This window comes from Ptychodera flava (genome assembly GCF_041260155.1).
Source record: "Ptychodera flava strain L36383 chromosome 23 unlocalized genomic scaffold, AS_Pfla_20210202 Scaffold_24__1_contigs__length_23054250_pilon, whole genome shotgun sequence".
NCBI classification, from domain to species: domain Eukaryota; kingdom Metazoa; phylum Hemichordata; class Enteropneusta; family Ptychoderidae; genus Ptychodera; species Ptychodera flava.
In genome coordinates this window covers 3,389,719-3,411,303 of record NW_027248278.1, presented here as the reverse complement: position 1 = coordinate 3,411,303, position 21,585 = coordinate 3,389,719, and the positions used below count along the sequence as shown (strand labels likewise).

The 21,585-nt window shown below is 39.1% G+C and overlaps 1 pseudogene; it reads right to left on the bottom strand.

The window, feature by feature from the left end:
* Window positions 1-1,228: 1,228 nt before the first annotated feature.
* Window positions 1,229-19,365, bottom strand: LOC139124798 (unconventional myosin-Va-like; annotated as a pseudogene).
* Between the last annotated feature and the right edge of the window lie 2,220 nt (window positions 19,366-21,585).

Sequence of the window (21,585 nt, the reverse complement as noted above, 5' to 3'; positions counted from 1 at the left end):
TATTCTCCATTATGTAAAGATGAATGTCTCATTCATATTTTTATTTAGACGAATATATCAACTTCTTGGTGTTTGGAAATAAGAGTGTTGCAATACTTTCCATCGGGGACTCCAATGATGAATTCACTCAGCTGTTCGCTCATGATACACAGCACTGTACTTCCATGGAGATCGTATCGCTGTTTTCAGCAATGACTTTGATCATAAGTTTTCATTCGACCAAAGTGATGAAATAAATGCTGACAAGCACTAACTATGTACAGTCCGAGTTCACTTCACATTCTCACTATCGCTCGCACTTTCAAAGTGAGCACGTACACTTCAAGCCCTCACATTCGCTCTCGTAACTTTAGCCTCGCACTTGTCGATTTCCGGTACCCTTTATACCTTACGTCAGGAAGTCAGTCGTAAGGACGGTCGCATTTGCTGTTTGCACGTTAAATGAGAGTCTCAGACCCGGTCTCAAATTCACTCGCAAATGTACATCACAAAGCGAAATGGGAGTCTCAAGTTCAGTCGCAAACGTGATCGCACTTTGACTCTTCTATGAACTGAGAGTCTCAGAATCAGTCGCATTCCTTATCATTTGGGGTCGTCATGAATTGGAAGTAGCAATTATTGGACGATTCAAAGGTCGCAGAATTAGAGCAAGAATTACGGTCCACGAGGTTCCGATGGGACACTGAGACAGCTAGGACACTCTCGCCATATACTGAGTATAGAGTAACCCTACGAAACTTATAATGGCAGAGATATTTGGCCATCGAAATAGTTTGAGAGTAAAATTTAGCGTCTTTTTTTACTTTGAAAGTATTTACCGTCAAGGTTCGGGTAGAAACTACAAACAGATTCAAAGGTCGATTAAGATGCAAATGACACTCGACTGGCTCGGAGTTACCTTCCCTCTCGGGTGATGTTATTACATACTTCACATACGTGTCGGAAAAAAATTACTCCCATCCTCCGCATTTTAGTGACACATTTCACCATATTTCCCACGAAAAACATGAATATTTCTTTGAAATCGCCTGACTAAACCAAAATAGACTATTAATACCGTGCTTGACATTTAAACTTCGCAATGGCGCAGAGTAAGGGCGCAGAGTAAGGGCGCAGTTTGGGCGGCGCAATATACCGGCGCAAAATGGGGGCGCAGTTTGAAATGCGCCGGCGCAGTTTGCAGGCGCACTTTGGTGATTTCAGACCGCTCACATAGCTTTTTCACTAGTAAAGCAATTAAACAAAAGTATTCACTGATTCGACATAGAGGGCGAACTACACAAGCGACAACTTTCACAGACGGGGAGTGACCACACAAGAACCACAGAAGCACACAGACACTTTCCCCACTTTAGACATATTCTGTGAAACACTGTCTGAACTACTGGGTAGATGTACTACGACTATTCAAATTTGCCTGATTTTTTAGCTTTCCATTCTTACAAAGATAAGCTTTGACAAGACAGCAAAATAACTTACTCCTCATTTTGTTCAGGGCTGGTTTGAGCAAAATCAGGTTCTACATGAAAACCTAACACATTGTGTAAAAACACTAAACACTGTTATGTCAAGGACCAGATTCTGTCTTCTCTCAAATCTACAAGTCTGAAAAAATCGCAAAACTCTCAGATTCCTACACCTGAAATCTATGATACCACAACCATAGCAAAATATACAAATCGATGGCGAAAAAAATTGAAAATATTAACATAGTCGGATCACAATACTGGCATAACACATATCATACTACTGGTTAATATTCATATATATACAAATTAATAACAGTATCACCATCGGTTATCCTTTCAAAAAGATTCAAGAATATGCCATGATGATTTTAATATACATTGTGCAATCACTTGTATTTGCCAAAAAATCAGCATGAAAGAATTTATGATGAACAAAAAATATACCCTTCAAGCAAATGACCTGTGAAAAACACGAATGCAGCAGAAAAAAAAATATTTACAGCCCTTTTTTGTGATGAAAAATGGTAAAAAATACAAAACTGCCTCCGAGATTACAATGAAATAATGAAAAAAAACAGAAAAATTGAGACAGAAAAAAATTGAATATTTCTGCAATTTCTGTAATCAACCTTTTCTTTGAAATTTTGTAAAGCTCTAAATGCCAGTGTTGCTACTTTGACAAAATTTACGGTAAATTGTTGGAGCTTAGGTAAATTAAGCAACTCAAGAGAGTTTTGAATGATAAAATTTTCAAATAAATAAGTACATTATATACCTATAATCCATAAGTTATTTCTTGAAATAAAAGACAAATTCTACGTGAGATTCTTGAAAATTAGTTGTGAAACATGTTTGCCCTGTTCTCAATGACATCTCTTTGACAAGAACTTGTTCTTCTCCCCAGAAAATAGTTGTGTCCACACTACCCTTTACTAAGGACTTACATATTATAAAACTCAGACTTTCATAAACAAAAGTTTACTACAGTACAGCAAGAGGTGGCGCCCTTCTGGATGATCAGACATTTTACCAAAATGAATGGGGAAGGACTACGCCTGATGAGAAAACTCTCTGATACTCAGAGCTGTGGGAAGCTTTCAAAAGGTGTGGGTTTGAATTTACCACGTAACAAAAATTTACAAACAATCTCTCCTCTCAAACGACCACTGACTAAAACTGTAAAATCACTTCAACACCCGATGTCAGATTTTCATTCCGTTTAAAAGTGTCATCACAATTGCTTTTTCTTTGATATAATTTTACACACAGAATATGGCATGTTCAACTCCTGTTGATCATGAAAGCATAGCGCCTGTATTAATTATATTACATTATTTTTTGCATGGTCACATGATAGACTACCTCGACTTCATGGCTGCAAACAAACTGCACTGGCAGTTTGCAAATTTTCATAATTCTATACCACTTTGTTGGGAGTAAGTTTGATAAGACTGAAGCATACCGAGCAAATGTGACAAATCAGCATAACACTAAGGGGTCTCCTTTTGCATTTACTATGGAAAGGCCCCCTTAGAAAATAATTTTTTTTTGTTTAAGCAAGCTTGGGTCCAGTGTAGTTAAGGTTTGCTGTCAGTCTTTTCAAGAGGTCCTTCATATGATATTGGGCTCTGTCTTGGTGCATCTTAGCAAATTGACCAGCTCTGTCACATCTTGAGAGTATACATAAACTATAGGGAAATTTTCGAAAAACCTTATAGGATCTCCATAAAGTTACAAATTGTAAAGGGAAAAATCTCTGTATGCCATTTGTTGCGTTACCAATTTTTGGCAGAGAATTAATTACAGAAGAAAAGAAAAGATTTCTTTCTCAATGCTCCGGATCTGTATTAAAATGTCGCTCAGCAAGTAGGTCAACAGATCCTGGAGGACAGCTGTGATGGGTTTTGATGAGTTTCAATGGGTTTTTGCATTTGTAGCACACAATGACAGAATTTTACCCAGACCCCATGATAGGGCAATGCTGAGAATTTACCTTATTACTTGCTGATGTTACTTTAGACATCAATTTCAAATTTTCCACATGAAAAGTTGCAACTATTAATGATACTGTCTTGATTCTATGCAATGCTCATTACATCAGCAACAACTGATTACAAATAGCACTCCTTGAAATATGAAATGGATACACTATGAGTTTCTAATGGTGTCAAAAACTGGACACACCCACATTTGGATCTCTAGGTGGCGCTCTTCAAACTAGTTTGATCACTATATAGCCAATCACAGAGTACTGCTAACATGGTGTACAATTTCACTGAATTTCATTTAAGCCCCAATGTTTCTTTTTTGTTCAAATTTAGAATAGGTATTCCTTCTTGGAAGACCAAAAATTCACTCAGATCATTTTAACTTCAGAAAATATATAATACTATCACCATGGAGACTGGGGAAATAGGGTGTATTGCACAAAATTGTATTGTTTTATCCCAATCACGAGCCAAGTTTTTACACTTTTTCAAGGAAGCCGAGATTCCAGTGTTCCGGTAACATTATGGTGTCCAGTTCAACTGAGAATGGATTGTATGGAAACGTGACCGGGAACGAGAACTTGGTGTCCATCAGCAGTTTCTGGGTTTCGTTGTCACCTCTGGCCTTCCTCAGAATTTCTTGGACCTTCCTGACGAATGACGCCTCAACTCGACTTTCAAATTCATTCACAGGCGTGTACAGATTCAGGATCTTGACAATCTGTGATTGAGAAAAAGAGAAAATCAACAACCAACGTATACAAACACACATACATGCAGACTTACATACCAATGCATAGGCTCCCATTGGCACATGCAAATGAGAGCTAATCACTTTACTATATAGATGAATATAGGTTGAATATTGCTGGACCAAACTTGGCATGCATACATGGTTGTCACTTTGATGCTTCTGTGACTATGGTCTATGATTCAGAGCACTTTTTCAGCAAGTACAAGCCATAAATTTCAGTAATTCCCACATTCCAGTCTATGAACTGTAAAAAGGTCCAACTATGTCTGCGACACAAATTGGAAAAAACCACCAATCACAGCATTGACAGGGTCATGTGAAAGTCAAGATGACCATTGATATTAGATGTAGTCCAGTTGTCTGCAGAGTCATACACCGTGACAAGATGCGATTAAACACAAAATCTACATTTGCTACATGAGATTAGTAAACCATGTCGTCAAGTGTGACACTAACATTTGTAACATATGGAAAAGTACATTATAGATGCATGATTCTAAGCAGAATGAAACCTGCCAAGTGCAGTACACTGAGAGGACTGGGAAACTTCCACAGCTGTTTGGTTTACACAGGTCGCATTCCCACAGTGTCATTGCATGGAGATCCAGTGGCTTATCCATTGTAAATGATCATATCAGAATTAGGCAAAAAAAAAATAAATTGTGTTGTTCCGGGTCCGATAACACGGTTTTGAAAAATAGGGGTAGGTAGGTCGGCAGAATTTTTTTTCTTCAAAATATTTTTATTTGCAAATATGCACTTTTCAGGGGTTCAGTGCAATCAAACACTGGCCAAAACATTTCTAGAAAAACATATCATACATATAAAAGGAATAAAAACATAAAAAATGTCCTCGTTCAAGCAAAAATCAAATGCCAGGAAACGACCACGTGATTTTACGGGTTTTTTCTTTTTTTTTTTTACTTCCGTGTTTGCGTAGCTCTAAAAAGTTTAGGGTGGGCAGGCAATAAATAGGATAGGTCGGGTTATCGGAACAGCACAATTATTTTTCTTTGGCCTTAGCATTAGCAAACAAGTGGCCAGTGAATCATCAATGCAGTAAGAAATACAAAAGTACTTCAAAATTATGGAACCGGGTTCAGTTCACGACACAAAAGAGCTTTGATTAGTGGGAAAATTTGCATTATTAGTTTGGCTTGATAAAATTAGTTTGGCTCGGCCTGGGTGAAATTTGATATTATTTTGGCAGCACTCTCAAAGGCCATGCTCTGTGTACCTTATTCACCATACACGTACTAGAGTCTACATAGTGATCTTCTTGCACAGAGAGAGCACCATTGTACATAATTTTGACAATCTGTACGACAAGATAGAGAGATAGGTCAGGATGAAGAGGAGCAATGAGATGGAAATGATGCGAAATGAGGTCATGACCCCATAGTTCAGGGCATAGAGGGTGGTAATGTCAAGGGTGATGGCAGTGGCATGTCAAAGGTCAAGAAAGGAAAGGTCAGAGGAGAAAAGTGTTGATATTGGATAATGATCAGATGAGACTGCCTTGTGTGAAATGTTTGAAAGCAATGTGGCATATATAGTATGTATGAACATTTTAAAAAGCATTGTTGGCAGTAGTTTTGAATAATGCCTGGGCCTTCTTTGTTTTAACCATGGCAACATACAGAACAGACTACTTTTGTTTTTGTACTTTTGTTTTTGTGAATTACATGGCAAGCTTATGCAACACAATCTCGGTCTGCAATGTCTGATTCAATTCTTGGCTGTGCTTGGGAATGGGTCATTTTATACTGTTGGTGTTTGGAAGTCAACAGCCCCTATATTACATCTTCTTGTAAAGAACAATTTGAGGATGATGCATTGGAAAATTGAAGCACATTTCATGAGAATATCACAAAGGAAATGCATCCTTTGATGTATCTTGGTAACACTCTCCTTCCCAGAAAACGTTTTTATAATCCATGATTGTAAATTAAAATGGCAAGGTTTATAGCACTTTCAAATAAGTATGTAAACTGGAACAGTACACATGCATGCTAATTTGAAACGACTAGTAAACTTTGCCAGAAATCTGAGCATACCTGCTGAGTTGAAAGCTTTGTACAAAGTTCACATATACTCTCTATGTCTTGATCTGATTTCTTGTTGAACTGTAGTAGCTGTGACACTTGAACCAGCGGCTCCAGGGTTTCAACAGCCCCACTCTCCATCAGTTGGTTGCTACGCAACCACTCCTCCAACTCGCTCAAGTTTTTCCTGTGTTGTGAGAATCGATCGAATTTGTGATTAAGAGTATCTTTACAGTCAGCAAAACATGCATGTATCGAATTTACCCCTTTGAGCGCCAAAGTCTATTTTTGTCCCCTTTATAAAATAAACCCCAGCAAATTTTTCCCAGATTTTTGCCAAAATTTTGAGAAAAAATTGTAGAAAAATTATCAAAAAATTACAGAAAAATTCATAAAAATTGGTAAAATGTTGCACTAAAATAAGCGGGAAAAAATTACAGCGCTAAAAGGGTTAAATAAATCTTCTAAAAAGCCTGGGCTGTCATCTAACATTCACAAAAACAACTTGCCGATATGGGCTTGGTTTTCTTGGCAAGCTTTCTAACCTTCTGACGTACTTTGTTAAATCAAGTGTTTTGATAGAATTCACAAATTACAAAATGAAAGAGCAACCACGCTACACCTGATCTGAGACTGATTTCTACTGAGGATACCATAACCAGGTTTGGTTATGTATACTGCAAAAAATAAACTTCATATTTCACTGACTACCAAATACCCACTTCATTACCTATGTCTGTGATAATCAGCGCGTACGCAGGTATGAAAATCTACTCTAAATATCTAAAGACTCAATAACATACATGTATGTACTTACGTAATTTGCATACCCTTTGACCAATGGCACATCTCTTTCCTTAGTACTACCTATTAAGGGTTGAGGCTGTGATCAGATAGAAGAGCTAAAAAAGAGAATAGGAATGCATGCTATCAGAATCACGGATAAATAGCAGTATACACTTTGCATCTGTGCTTTTCCATAAATAATATCCTTGCTTCTTCGCTCAAAAGTTACATTCTGCGATAAGCAATTGGCCTTTCTGTGACCTCTAAATTACCTTACATCCTGGCAGTTTTGTTGGTATGAATCAACAACTTTGACGGACATTTTGTAACTGCATACAATTTCCACTGTATTCTGTAGTTACCTGCATTGTAACAATTTTGCAAGATAGTATTTACACTTTTTATGCAGCAGTATGGCAAAATCCAAGCATCACATGGCACTGAAAGTACCATGATGTTAGATTACATACAGGCTTATGATTGGCCCACTTTAGTGACCCATTTGTCTGTTACAAAGTTCAAAGTAAATATTCAGTTTGACTAGGTCAAAGGTCAAAGGTGAAAGGTGAAAGAACTCATGCTACGGTAAAGTAATACCTGCTTAAAAACTTGCAAGACTATCTGTGGATCCAGACCCTGGTTGTGAAGGACAGCCAGGTAGATGCTCAACTGTTTTGTGATGGTATCTATGGTGATCCTCCTCTGCCTGTCATCGTCTGTGGACACGCTGGACGTCCTGCCACGCATGCCCATCGGTTTGCTGGACATTACTCCAGCAATGTCCTCGTGCTCTAACATGCCAGGAACTGGGGGTCAAACAAACGGATATTCTATTAGTTGGGAGTTTTTTTTCACAGTTCAGTGACAGAAAATTTAAGAAACAGGCACTGCATGAAAACCCAATAATTCAGATAAATTCACATTAACCCTTTTCCTGCCGAGCGCCCTTGTCCGTTATTTTGCCAAGTCAGTAGAAAACCGCCCCATAATATGTGCCTGTAAAAGATTGGCTCTCCTGCATGTTATCCTGCCAGGCATTTTGGCAGAAATCACCCATTTTCAGGGTTGTTTTAGCCGTACTTATACGTGTTAGACTTCGATAATTTCTACATGCCCGTAGACAGGGGAAGGAGCTCAAGGGTTACTGCAGAAAAAAATTGAGGTCACCGGCTTTGTTTGCCCCTGGGAGTGCGTCATTTTATTGCCGTTTCATGTTTATTTTTTCAGAAATAAACTCCTTCACTATTACGCACGTCCGCTAGGCACAAACATCACCTCACTCGTCTGTTAGTCAGAGACCCTGAGGGTCGTGCTGGGGGTGCAGCAGCACCGGCAAACCTGTCCTGTTTCCCCAGGGTAGGGTCAATTGAATACGTACCTTCAACGACTTGGCAGTGTAGCACAAAAACTACGTTTTTGCCGTTGTATTAACGACATGGCTGAGCCATTGAAGCACAGCTCCACGTAGTTTAGCCAGCTCAGTTGGGAGTTGGTTTACAAGTGTTACCGTTCATTACTGACTTAATCGAGTGGTCCTCAGTCAGGTACGGGTTTGTACCGACATGGCTTGGGCTGCAGCTAACCAGTGATAACCAGTCACTACACCCAAGTCTTCAGTTCACTTTTGCAATGCACAGGTGCAACGCAATATGCTTCCATTGTTCTAGCCATCGACGTGTCCACATGCCTGGCAGCCATATTGTACTGCTAGCTGGTTTGCATAACAAAAGCAGTCCCTGCTAAATGCAGGCGGTATCCCCGTAGCAGACTACACATTGACCTTATTGACCTTATGAATTCTCTGTACGCAAACAGCGTACGTAGTTACCAATGCGTCGGCAAGAGGATACGTTTGCCTGCAAACCAGAGCCAATACTTCAGACGATGGAATAAATAAAAAATCCAAAGCTACGTCCATTGAATGGCACGGCCAAGGCGGTGAAGGACGTTGCCTGGCTTGAACTTGCAGAGCTGAAGCCCAGCTTAGTACGTCGGACACCAGTTTGTAATGGTATTTCCGAGTCGTTCACATCCGTTCCATCGGAGGAACAAGTCGAGCCGTCCCGTCAAAAATACGTTCTCATTTTCAGTCACGCACAACTGAATAAGTGACTTTCGTCTCGCACCATCGGCATATCTGCCAAGTCGTTTACAAGAGGTAGCCTTCTAGATTAGCATTTCCGAGTTGGTCAAGTTCGGCAGCAATCTCTATAGTGCCAGGCAGCCAAGTACGTCCAACTCCGCCAGAAAACGTTACCATGCTATCCTGCCAAGTCCGCTAAAAAGCGGTAAAAAAAAACAGCCCCCCTCGGGTGTGGGGGACTGGCGGACAGGTTTCTGCACCTTTCCCTGTCTATCGACTCCCTGCGAACCCATTTCGAGGGGAAAAGGCGTTCCTTGTCAGAAAACCTCTCCTCGGATGACCCCTAAACGCACAGGGGATAGCAAAACGTAGTGCCGTTGACTTGGCAGGAAAGGGGGTACCCAAAAAGGGCCCGATTTCCACCGGGTTGGGAGAATAACGGTCACCAGTGCTTAGATTCTGGCTACACCGAATTTCAAGCGGATTTTCACCGACTTGGCAGGAATAGGGTTACTGAGTTAATGCCTGTATTATAGTGTAATACACGTGAATTCACATGAATCCACATGAATACAGGCTTGCTGAATACAAAAAATGGATTCTTGACTGTATTCATCTGTATATGCACTCTTCAGCTAAAATACAGGCAATAATCCATGTTAATACAGTAAGTATTATAGCGTTTTTATGCAGTGAGGGAAATAAATGAAACAATATACAGAGTTTTCTCTCGACTGCGCGATTGCGCAAATTGCGCATTTCGAGCCATCGTCTGCCCTGAAAAAGTTACTGACTGCGCGGAAATCGTGCACAAAGCACAGCAAGCATTAACTGATATATGAGGATGACCCAAGCACAAAGTACAGCGAACTACATGTACCAATGATGGAATTTGGGGAAATTTCAGCTTTAGCATTGTATAGGCACACGTAGTGGCATTCAACACAATCGTTTGATCGGCGTACGGGGATCGTTGCATATTTTTATGGATTTAAACCCCCAAATTTTGACCGAATCGTGTCCAAGGGAACAAATACGTCAAATTCCGAGTCGGGGAAACTTATGAGTGACAAGTCAACAGATGGCAGAGAGCAGCCGAGCACATCACAAGCTGCCAAACATCATGATGTCGATGTTAGTACGGGTGCTGCATGCAACATAGACGATGCACTGCTCAGAGACAAATAGAGAGACTGTCTCTCTATTTGTCTGTGCGCAACTGAACTGGATGACGATCGTAATGATATCGGGGAAGCGTTTCCTTGGAAGGCAAAATCAACATCAAAAGTGACTGCCCCCTAAAATGCCAAGTCTGCCCCCTAATTTTGATGAATGGGGCAGAAAGTGCCCCATTCGAAGAACATGCAGAGAAAACACTGAATATAAGCATGCAGTATAAATTAAATTGAAAGAAAACTATTTATTTTGCAACAGAGGGCCCTGTCACATTCAGCTGCACGATATAATATTTACTGCTCAAACATGCTTTTTGGAGTGTTTTTTAACACAACCAATACTTATCCATCAATCTTATCACCTTCATTCTGTACTTTTCGGGATTTGGAGCTAACTTTTGAATAGCAGTGTATTTGTCAACAACAGTTATCCAGCCTTTTTGCTACTCAAGAAAAGAATCCTCCACTCTAGCTTTCATATGGCCCAGGGCATTATTAAAACCAGTACTGTTGACTTTCAAACTGCATCTCAAACTAAATATGTACAGAAAGTGTTTTTGCCCTACTTTGAGAGCTTGACCCAGTACAACATTCATACCCAGGGATGAAGTTCATATGGACATGCAAGAGAGGGCTCCCATTCAAAACATGCCGGATGTTTGTACTTTGAAAATACAGAGACAGGTAGAATTATCTAACTTCTAAGCATTCTGGGTTAAAGGGCCAGCTGCCGCGACTTTTGGTGATTTTTCGTCACAGTTTTAGTTTTCAATGTCAAATACAGTTTCATGTTCCGCTCCCCAAAGCATGTTGAGATACACAGTGTTCAGCTTGTCAACTCAGCCTGTACATGTGTAGGCTTGCACTGTTATTGTTTACATTTGAATTCTGGTCCGGACCAGAATTCAAATGTAAACAATAACAGTGCACTGTACATGTACAGATGCTGTGTTCACAAGCTGAATAGTGGGTGTTTCAACATGCTTTGGGAAGTAGAACAAGAGCTTGCAATTGACATATAAAACAAAATAGAGAAAAAAATCATCAACACTTATGTTCACAAGAGCTTTAAGTAGGCTTACAGGCCCTTTATATTGCTATCACAGAGCTGTTTCCCCTTCCAAGCACTTTCCCGGATCATGGAGTGGCTGTAGGTGGCTACTTTATATAGATGGCAAAAAGTCCGTTGTGAAGATTTGCTTACTTTTGAAACTATTGGACTTTGTCAGTCAATATTTCATTTGTAGATGCACAGGTTTTTCTTGTGATGTTGATACAATAATGCACTATTGGTGTATTCTACGTTCTATTTTTGTTCACCGTAATATTGCCTGACCTTGACTCTATGATGGGGTAGAGTAGGGACAGGTCAAAGGGCAAACAGCTCTCATGCAATACTGGGGAATGCTTAGTAAGTAAGGATGCTATATACACTAGAACATTGAGTAGATGCCTTAGAGATATTTTCCATTGCTGAGATTTATGAAAGTATTTCAGTACAAATATAACAGACAAATTAAAAATACCAACTATGTGTAGGGCCGTATGCTCTTGTAAACACAAGGAAAAGCAGTTTCAAGATTTGAATCACTACATTTTGATCTCTAAATATCATGATCAACATGCAAAACAGCTGGCAGAGTAACAGTTTTGTTCAAGGATTTTCACAGTGATTTCAATTTATATTTAAAAACACCCCAGCAAAGAAGGTGCCCATTAACACAGTTGTTTTGCATCAAGCATTATACTCTGTGAAATAATATTTTATCATTTGAAAAGCCAACTGAAGTGGAATCATTATCTTCCCAACTACAGAAAAGACAAAATACTAAGTAATCGTATACCCATAAAAATCACCTTGGGTTGAGAAGAGCCGATCAGAGCATGCAAAAGTTCAAAGTTCAATCGAGTGACAATACCATTTGGTAGATCAACATCAAGTTTGTTTCGAGACTTTGCAGTTTTACTGCGTGAGTTTTTGGAAATGCCTACAATGGGGCCTGCAGAGTACAACATTCCAGACACTGCAGCGTGGTGATGGTGAAAAACAAAATGATGGGGGAAAAAAGCAAAACAAAACACAAAATGACATGATCATTGATGGCTTTACATGATTTATAAAAAAATGTGAAATTAATGATGGTTATCGGTATAGGAGAAGAGGGGTACTTATGAAATGATATGTGCGCATGTTGATATTTTTTTCACAACAAGTACTGATGTTACAAAAGGATTTAATCTTCAGTATTTTCTATTTTGAGTCTTTCATACATATGTAACCAAACTCAAGAGAGTGTATCTTTGAACACAAACACCATAAAAGATGGATTTTTCTTGAAGTGAAGGAAACTTTAAGAGAAGAGCTGAATTATGCATGTGGAAAATTGGGACATTTTTTCAACAATGACAATAAAGTTCTTGACAGAAAAAAGTTAACACAAGTTGATTCAAATATGATAACTGTACAGAGGAATACTTGGATTGGATACTGTATAGCTTGTAATTATGTTAGGCAAAGCATCAAACATATTTTCTAAGCTAGTATTGTTGAAATGATATGATATGGAGTGCTGATAACACAACAGACACCAATGCAACATTTAAGGAACTTACGAATCAGGATTATGTACATATACTGAGCTTCTAAAAGGGTATGTAGCTGTAATTTCTGATTATTTTTTTCATTCTTTTTGTTTTGTGTGTCAAACACAAATTCTTGTGCAACTCCTAAAAGCATGTTAAGACACCAAGTATCTAGCATGCCAACAGAGTATCCATACATGTACAATGCACTAGCAGTCATGTTTACATTTGAATTCTAGTCCAGACCAGAATTCACTAGTCGACAATAACAATGCAGTTGACACATGTACAGACTGAGTTGACAAGCTGAATACTGGGTATCTCAATATACTTCTGGGAGTAGAGCAAGAAACTGTAGTTGACATTAAAAGCAAAAATAGTGAAAAAATTACCCAAGGTTACAGCTACTAATGGCCCTCCAACAATTTTATCATTTTCAAATATAGATTATAGTAGAGGTGTGAAGAATAAATGTCTGATCTGACATGATTGATTCCCATGACATGGTTACTCCCTTAAGAACATGTTATCTAAACAATCTCTAAAAATGTGGTACTCTGATAGTTTGTGTAAATTTCAAATGAATCATCCATCAAACTTCACAGTATCTCTGATTGGTTGAGGACCAAAATTGACAGCTGTCAATCACACATCTCACCTATCATTGTCTGTAGTCTTTTTCCCATGGCTCTGATCATTCTCTGGTAAATGTGTACGGCTAAGTCATTGTTGACTTGCCAATACTCCGACAGGTCAAAGTTTCTGAGGCAGTATCCGTTTAGTTTGTTTGTGTTCTGACTTGAAAATATCTATGAAGAAGACAAAAAGTTCAAGCTTAGGTAAATGTCTAAAATGCCATCTTGTTTTAAGAAAAGCAAACCCCTCTCAGCACATATACTATTACGTAGCAGCGTTTTTTTATGCCACTGACCACAATTTTCCATGCAATTAATAGCATTTCAAAGTTTGTCAAACACAATTTTGTAGAAAATTTGGTTTCTGAAATGTTTGATTTTTCGAAGATTTTCACACAGGTAAATACTTCCACTAGGATGATAAACATCTCTTTAAGATTGAAAAATTCAAAGAAATAGGTCTTCCTTCTGAGCAGGAGAGAGAAATGTGTATTACTTCAAAGGAATATCACGTGCACAGAAATCTTTGATAAGTTCAAAGGTGAAACTTGGGGGCCAGCAGAATCAGAAGGGGAAAGATAGAGGGCGCTATACATCACACATATGATTCTCACCTCCTCGCCGCTGTACTGTTTCAGGTTGCGCATTACCCTGCAAGTGTTGACCAGGAAGAATGCAATGCACTCAAAATCATCACTTCTTTTCTGTAAGACAGAGATGCAGGGGAAAATGAAATGCAAACACAAAGTATTGTCAAGTAGAATATGTTGAAGGTACAGTATACATATACTAAGCTTTCAATCAGCCTATCTGGCAAAGCAACTGCTTCCTTTCGACTGATTTTCTTGTTATATTAATTTACATATCAATAATTCAAATTCATCCTCTACTCACATATTTCAGAAAACTCAGCTGGATCTGAATTAACAATTCAAACCTATTCCTGATTGCTTAAGAAATTATCCCTTGAAGAGCTAAACTCTAATTCCACCAATCATACGGTACATCTTCTTGCATTCTGCAATAGGGCATTTGTTTTCATGTGTACACACGTACCTTGGCAGTCTTCTTGATTCCATTGATGACGCCTGACAACAGTGACTTCACCTTCATGCTATCGTTGGTGTAATCAGCGTGCCGTAAACACATGAATATAATATACGCTGGTAGACCAGGAAGATAGCCTTCGGCCATTTGTGGCTTGAAATCTATGAGCAATAAAAACAACACATTGTGAGAAATACTTGGCTGAAGATTCTTGGAAAGTTTTACATGAAAACTGAGAACAGATACCATTTTCCTCCCAGATATCTAAGGGACAGTATTTGAATTCAGGGTTCAAAGGACAAGACACCATATAATTAATAATAATAATAATAATAATAAAGTACATTTGTAGTGCGCCTAATCTCTGAACAGAGCTCTAGGCGCAATAGTGACTATACAATATAACAGAGGAAATGTTGAACCACCGGGACTGGAGACTACGTAAACGAAAAAGGATAAACTACTGTTTAAAGAGAAAAGTCTTGAGGGAAAGGGTAGAGTTGGAGTGGCGAAGGTCAGAAGGAAGTTTGTTCCATAATGCAGGGCCAATGTAAGAGAAAGATCTCTCGTCAAAAGTCTTTGTGGAAACTCTTGGAATACTGAGAAGTCGAGAATGTGAGGAAGAGCGGAGTTGTCTTTTTGTTTTATCCAGGGTGCCATCAACAAGGGGGATTTTCCCCTTTACCAGAAAATTTAGGGATTTGGGGGGGAGGGGTTACCAGTTCATGTGTTAAACTTGTATCTCCAAGGTGTGACTGGCACCATTTCATGGGGGGCTGGCCCCTCTTGACAAATTACTTTGGGGTGCCAACATGTCAACAGAGGGGGAATTCCCCATCCCCCTCTCTAGATGAAACACTAAATATAATTCACTTTCATCTTGTCAATTAGGCTTTCTAATATTCATAGACATAAAGATGAGGATCATGTCTGGTTTGTTGCTGGTCTAATGTCAAGTTCATCTCTGACCCAGAACTGTAAATTATAACACAAAAAATTTCAATTTTCTGGTCATTCGCCAGAATTAGTCTTCGGAGTACAAAAAAGAATTAAATTCCTTGATACATCTTTCACCAACCAATATGCATTTATCAGTGAAATTCTCAATGAACTGTAAATCTGCAAACAGCAGAGCTTAAAAGCTAAAATGCAGGAACAGTATGCAGCTCAGGCTCATTAACCCTTTGAGTGCTGTATTTTTACCAACCGAAATTTAAGTGCAACATTTTACCAATTTTTATGAATTTCTCTGTAGTTTTTTGATAATTTTGGACCAAAAGGATATCACATTTCATTAGCTACAGTTTTTAATCAAAACTTTGGCAAAACTCTGAAAAAATTTGACTAGGGTGTATTTATAAAAGTGACAAAAATTGACTTTGGCGCTCAAGGGTTAACTTGTCAATAATTGAATGATCAAGGACAAAATGACACGATTTGACTGAAAAACAAGTATACCCTTAGAGTATTTTGCTTGAAATCAGTTTTAGGTCACAAGTGGGTTCTTTTTTTCTTTTTTGATGTTGGTTTTGTTTTGAAAATGACAATTATCACACACCCATCACAAGATTCCTGACTAGTTTGGGTTCATCTTCTTGTTTATAGGCAAACATTCCCATGAAGACATGGTCTTTGCGAGGAACAGCCCCTGAAAACGCACTGGTTGTTGAGTAGGATTCTGGTGTTCCCATACCGCTACTACTGATATCACCTGTGGGAAGAGAAAATACAGGGAAACCATTGAGGCAAAATTCACAATTGTAAAAAACTTTCTCAGAGAGTGTAAAACTTTTTGTTTCATGAAACAGCAAACACTCATTCACAACTCTTGCATTGAACTTCAGGTCTAAAATTCAGAATCACAGTTTTTCTAATACTTTTTAAGTATTGATAATCTACTGTGAAATCAATAAATTCACAAAATTTACATATGCACCATTCATTAAATATTTGTCACATTTGGCATATGTTTACAGCCTGAAATAGTTCCATTAAAAATTTACTGAGCACTGCAAAATAATTTACAGAAGTAAAGAAATGTATTGCACCCTTTGGTTTGAAACACATACACAGCCAACTACAAGAAAGCTACTACTACTGCCCTGATATAAAAATACTAAGATGAACATCTTGTTTCTGAAAGAGTGACGATGATCTATCAGCCTTACAGGTTGTCAGCGTAGCACTATGTCATGGCGTACCAGGCACTTTGAAAGCACACTTGATATACACAAAAGCCACTCAACCCAAGTCAATTGTTCCCATTGACACAAAAAAGCTGCATTCTGTGAAAGACCCTTGGCAAACAAAACCTCGGTAGCACCAAAAACACACCTTTGAACCTTACCTAACACACGCTTAATTTCTGAAAACCAGCAAAACACAAATTAAAACAAAAAAGATGTTGCTTACATGAAAATATATCTTGATAAGGAATCACAGATTGGCATGGCAAATGTGACAAAGCAAAATATATGTACCAATTTCAATATCAGTGGTTGGTACCAGCAGAGCGTTAGATGTCCTATTCATGACTTCTGCTGTTGTGACTCTACTATTTTGTCGTATTGTCAACTTTTGAGATTCACTGATAACTTAGGGGGTCCCTTCTCACTTGTCTACACATGTCTAGGTGGCCCTAAACAGTACATCACAGACACAATTTTCTTGCAGACTTTCATTCACAATATCGTACATTCACAATAATCAAAAGGAATTCTTTCTAGTCAATTTGTTTCTAAATTACAACAATTCATAGTTGGGGACTGATGATTCTGCCTGTACCCAAGAATTTTGGCACAAACCTTTCTAAAAGTTATTTGGAAATGGTTGGGGAAATTCATCTACCCATGTAGATTGTTGTTAGTATGCCTTGCTTGTGAAAAACAGTAATGGGGTGCAAAACACAAATTTCACATCAGGTTAAAGGGTCACATAAGGTAACTCAAGAATTTCACAACCACTTTAATATCCATTCATCACATTGTCACGAAACAATTATTCCATTTGTTGGAATCTCTAGCCCCACACATATTCCTGAATTCACATCCATACTATTCCATGGAATCATAACACTAACTTTTAATACATACAGATATCCTATACTGATTGTAGGTCAGATTTGAACATGAAAAAACAAGCACACACTGGTTTTTCGAAACTGCCTTACCGAGTTCAACACCTCTACTCTTTGCAGCAAGTTTGAGTTGTTTTTTCAATTTTCTGTTTTCTTTCTCATATGTCTCCATCTGCTCTTTCAATTCCTGAAAGAAAAACCTGTAGCCAGTGAAATATGATGTCCATTTGGCCCAAAATTATCAAAAAAAAATTACAGAAAAATTCATAAAAGTTGGCAAATGTTGCACTAAAATTTTGGCGGGAAAAAATTACAGCGCTCAGAGGGTTAAGGAGTAATTTTTCAAAGCATGTTCATTCCTACAAATTCTATGCTACAGACTGTATATTGTTGTACACTATTGAATAATATCTATCAATCCGTGCAGTGAAAGGCTGGCTTCACTGTCTCCTGGCAACAGATTCCTTCAACGTTTGGCATCTTCCTTTTTCAGGGGTCAAAATGTCAAACATCATCTTTCAGGTATACGGTATAATTGGTCCAATCTACGTACTCTGCACCAGGTTTGCGCCAGGCGCATAGTCAAGAAAAGGCACTCTACGCCAGGGGTTTGCACCAGGCAGCTGCGCCACCCTTTGCACCATGCAGTCTGCGCCATGTTGAACTCTCGGGCATCATCGGTACGGTCCTTTTTGCGCCAGGCAATCTGCGCCTCTTTTCTCTTTGACGGGGTCAAAGTGTAGGATGAGTGAGTCGAGCGAAAGAGATGGGAAAACGAACTCGCAAAAAAAAAATGCAAATAAAATACGTCACTTGGTACGTCTAACAGGAACGTACGATGAAGTGTAGGATGAGTGAGTCGAGCGAAAGAGATGGGAAAATGAACTAGCAAAAAAAATGCAAATAAAATACGTCACTTGGTACGTCTAACAGGAGCGTACGATCGGCCACTTTTCTCTTTGACGGGGTCAAAGTGTAGGATGAGTGAGTCGAGCGAAAGAGATGGGAAAACGAACTCGCAAAAAAAAAATGCAAATAAAATACGTCACTTGGTACGTCTAACAGGAACGTACGATGAAGTGTAGGATGAGTGAGTCGAGCGAAAGAGATGGGAAAATGAACTAGCAAAAAAAATGCAAATAAAATACGTCACTTGGTACGTCTAACAGGAGCGTACGATCGGCCACTTTTCTCTTTGGCGGGGTCGAAGTGTAGGATGAGTGAGTCGAGCGAAAGAGATGGGAAAACGAACTCGCAAAAAAAAAATGCAAATAAAATACGTCACTTGGTACGTCTAACAGGAACGTACGATGAAGTGTAGGATGAGTGAGTCGAGCGAAAGAGATGGGAAAATGAACTAGCAAAAAAAATGCAAATAAAATACGTCACTTGGTACGTCTAACAGGAGCGTACGATCGGCCACTTTTCTCTTTGACGGGGTCGAAGTGTAGGATGAGTGAGTCGAGCGAAAGAGATGGGAAAATGAACTCGCAAAAAAAATGCAAATAAAATACGTCACTTGGTACGTCTAACAGGTACGATCGGCCGATCGGCGACTGCCGATGCCCTTGAAACTCGAAACAACACTGTCGATTAACCACATAATTCCGATCAATAACCCGATAAGTCCTAAAACAATGTGATAGAGTGACCGTGGTGGAAACTTTTTGAGTCGGACCACAGTGTGTGGGGTAGAGTAGCGTGGTTGACCTATAGCTTATTTATCCAAGAATCGTTTCCGGTGCCGTGCCGATTTTATCCCTTGCCGATTTCGTCCCCCGCGCATGCGCAGACTATCCAACAGGGCTTCACTGGGATAAGATCGGCAGCTATCAGTGCGGACGCAGATACCCGAGACGCGCAAAATCGATTTTCCTTCGTGGGTGGTATGGAACGCGAAAATTTCAAAAAAAATCACTAAATCTAGCGCTACACATTGTAAAGAAATATCGCCTGTAGTTCATCGAGAATTCAACTTATGTTAATTATAACTAGGCGAATTGAAAGATAAATAGTTAGATTTACCAAATTGTACATTATTTAGTGTCTTATTAGTTTATATCGCTGAAAATCGCGAAGTCAAAATGTTGTCTCGTGCGTTTTGACAGAAAATACAACTCATTCACTCCTGAATTTTCCGGTCATGCTCATTACATGTTTCTTCTCCATACTCATACTCATCGACGATACTCATTATAGTGCTTCTCAAATTAAGCAATAACCCCCGCCGCAGGAGGGTATACACGAGATTTTGGTACAGTGCGCGACATATAGCACGAGCCGATAGGCGAGTGCTATATGGAGCGAATTGTACCAAAATCGAGTGTATACCCGACTGCGAAGGGGGTTATTGCTATTATATTATATCAACTTGTGTGTCTTTGTCGTCTTGGTCCGGCATTTTCGTCAGTTTCAGTCCAAAATGCAGAAAACTGTCATCTGAGAGATCGAACGTCGGAAAATCATCGCCCGAGACCGAGCATTTTTATAAGTTTGGATTACGTTGACAACACATGAACACAATATCCTACGATAACATACGCATTATGTTCATCAAAATTTTATTAATATTTACATGCAACACGAACTGCTTCAGACACAGAAATGGGTCAAGAGTTCAAAGCAAACGAAAAAGTAACAATTTTTTTCGTAAATTTACATAAAAACAATACCGCTGGCTTTTTTTTTTTGCATAGTACACTAAAAATAGATAATTCACTGTCAGTCCGGTGTGCGCCAACCGTCGTAACATTCAGACAGAGAAGGTGGTGCAGTGGGGTTACAGGTTCTATTTTTGATGGATATTTTGGATGGACAATTTGTGCCAGAAAACGTGCAGTTTTGAAATAATCCAGACATGGATTACGGCGACTGTATGAACAGTTGTAATATGCGAGCAGAGTGTGTTGCCCGATTCAGCGAGAGCTGGACGCTGACACAGCGATTTTCGTCGCAGTCGCCAGGAATGATCGCATTGTTATTTTGAACTTCTTCAAGTTCTTGGGCTACATCGTTAGAACACCCTGGTCTGTTACAGCCCAAACTCTAGGAAGGAATATCTGACGTACCGTTACAGTGAGGAAGTTTCAATTTACATATATTTGTGTATGAACGAATACTAGTAGTAGCTTCGTTTTAAAGAGCGGTATGTCGCCTCTCGACTCCTGCTGAATCGATCAAGCAAACTACACAGTGCGCTGTTACTCTATACAATTTTGTACATCATCATACCAAAATAAATGTGTTGCTTCGGAGATTTCTTTCATCATAGACCGCTTATTTTCACCAAGAGGTGAGTTACAGAACCATACTTTATCTCTGTATCGAAATTCGAACTCGGTCTTTGAAACAAAGCGGACTGTTTCGGATTAAGTTCAGAGCCACATCGTTCAAATGCACCGACCGGGCAATTTTCAAAAATGCTTGTTTAGGGGCCCGTTTTACCACCGCTATCAGTGCTAAAACAATATTTTAGCATCGCTCTCATCCAATCAGAATGGCGCATGGTAGCATGATATAATATAATATAATTTTTACTATAACCCAAACGGGATTCGAACCGCCACACACTCACAGCAATATCGCCTAGCTGCTAGGCCTCACACAAAACCAGTCGGTTACCGTTTACCGTTTCTCATCCTGAACTTTTGCACTAGAGAAAGTATCTCCCCTATAAAAGGGTAGAAAATTAAGCAGAAAAAATGAGGCGATTTACTGAAGCCTTGTATCTCTAAAGTGGCCAATATGAATTTATTAACAAGCGACCTAGCGGCCGATATAGCTCCGCTGTGTTTATGTAGAGAATAACTATTTTTGACACATGTTGATGTAGAAGGTGGAAATTTTTGATAGCTCAATGCAGTGGCCAGAAAAAAGTGGCTAAAATAGCTGCAAAATACACAATTGAAGATTTCATCATACTTTGAATAGATCACATCGGACAA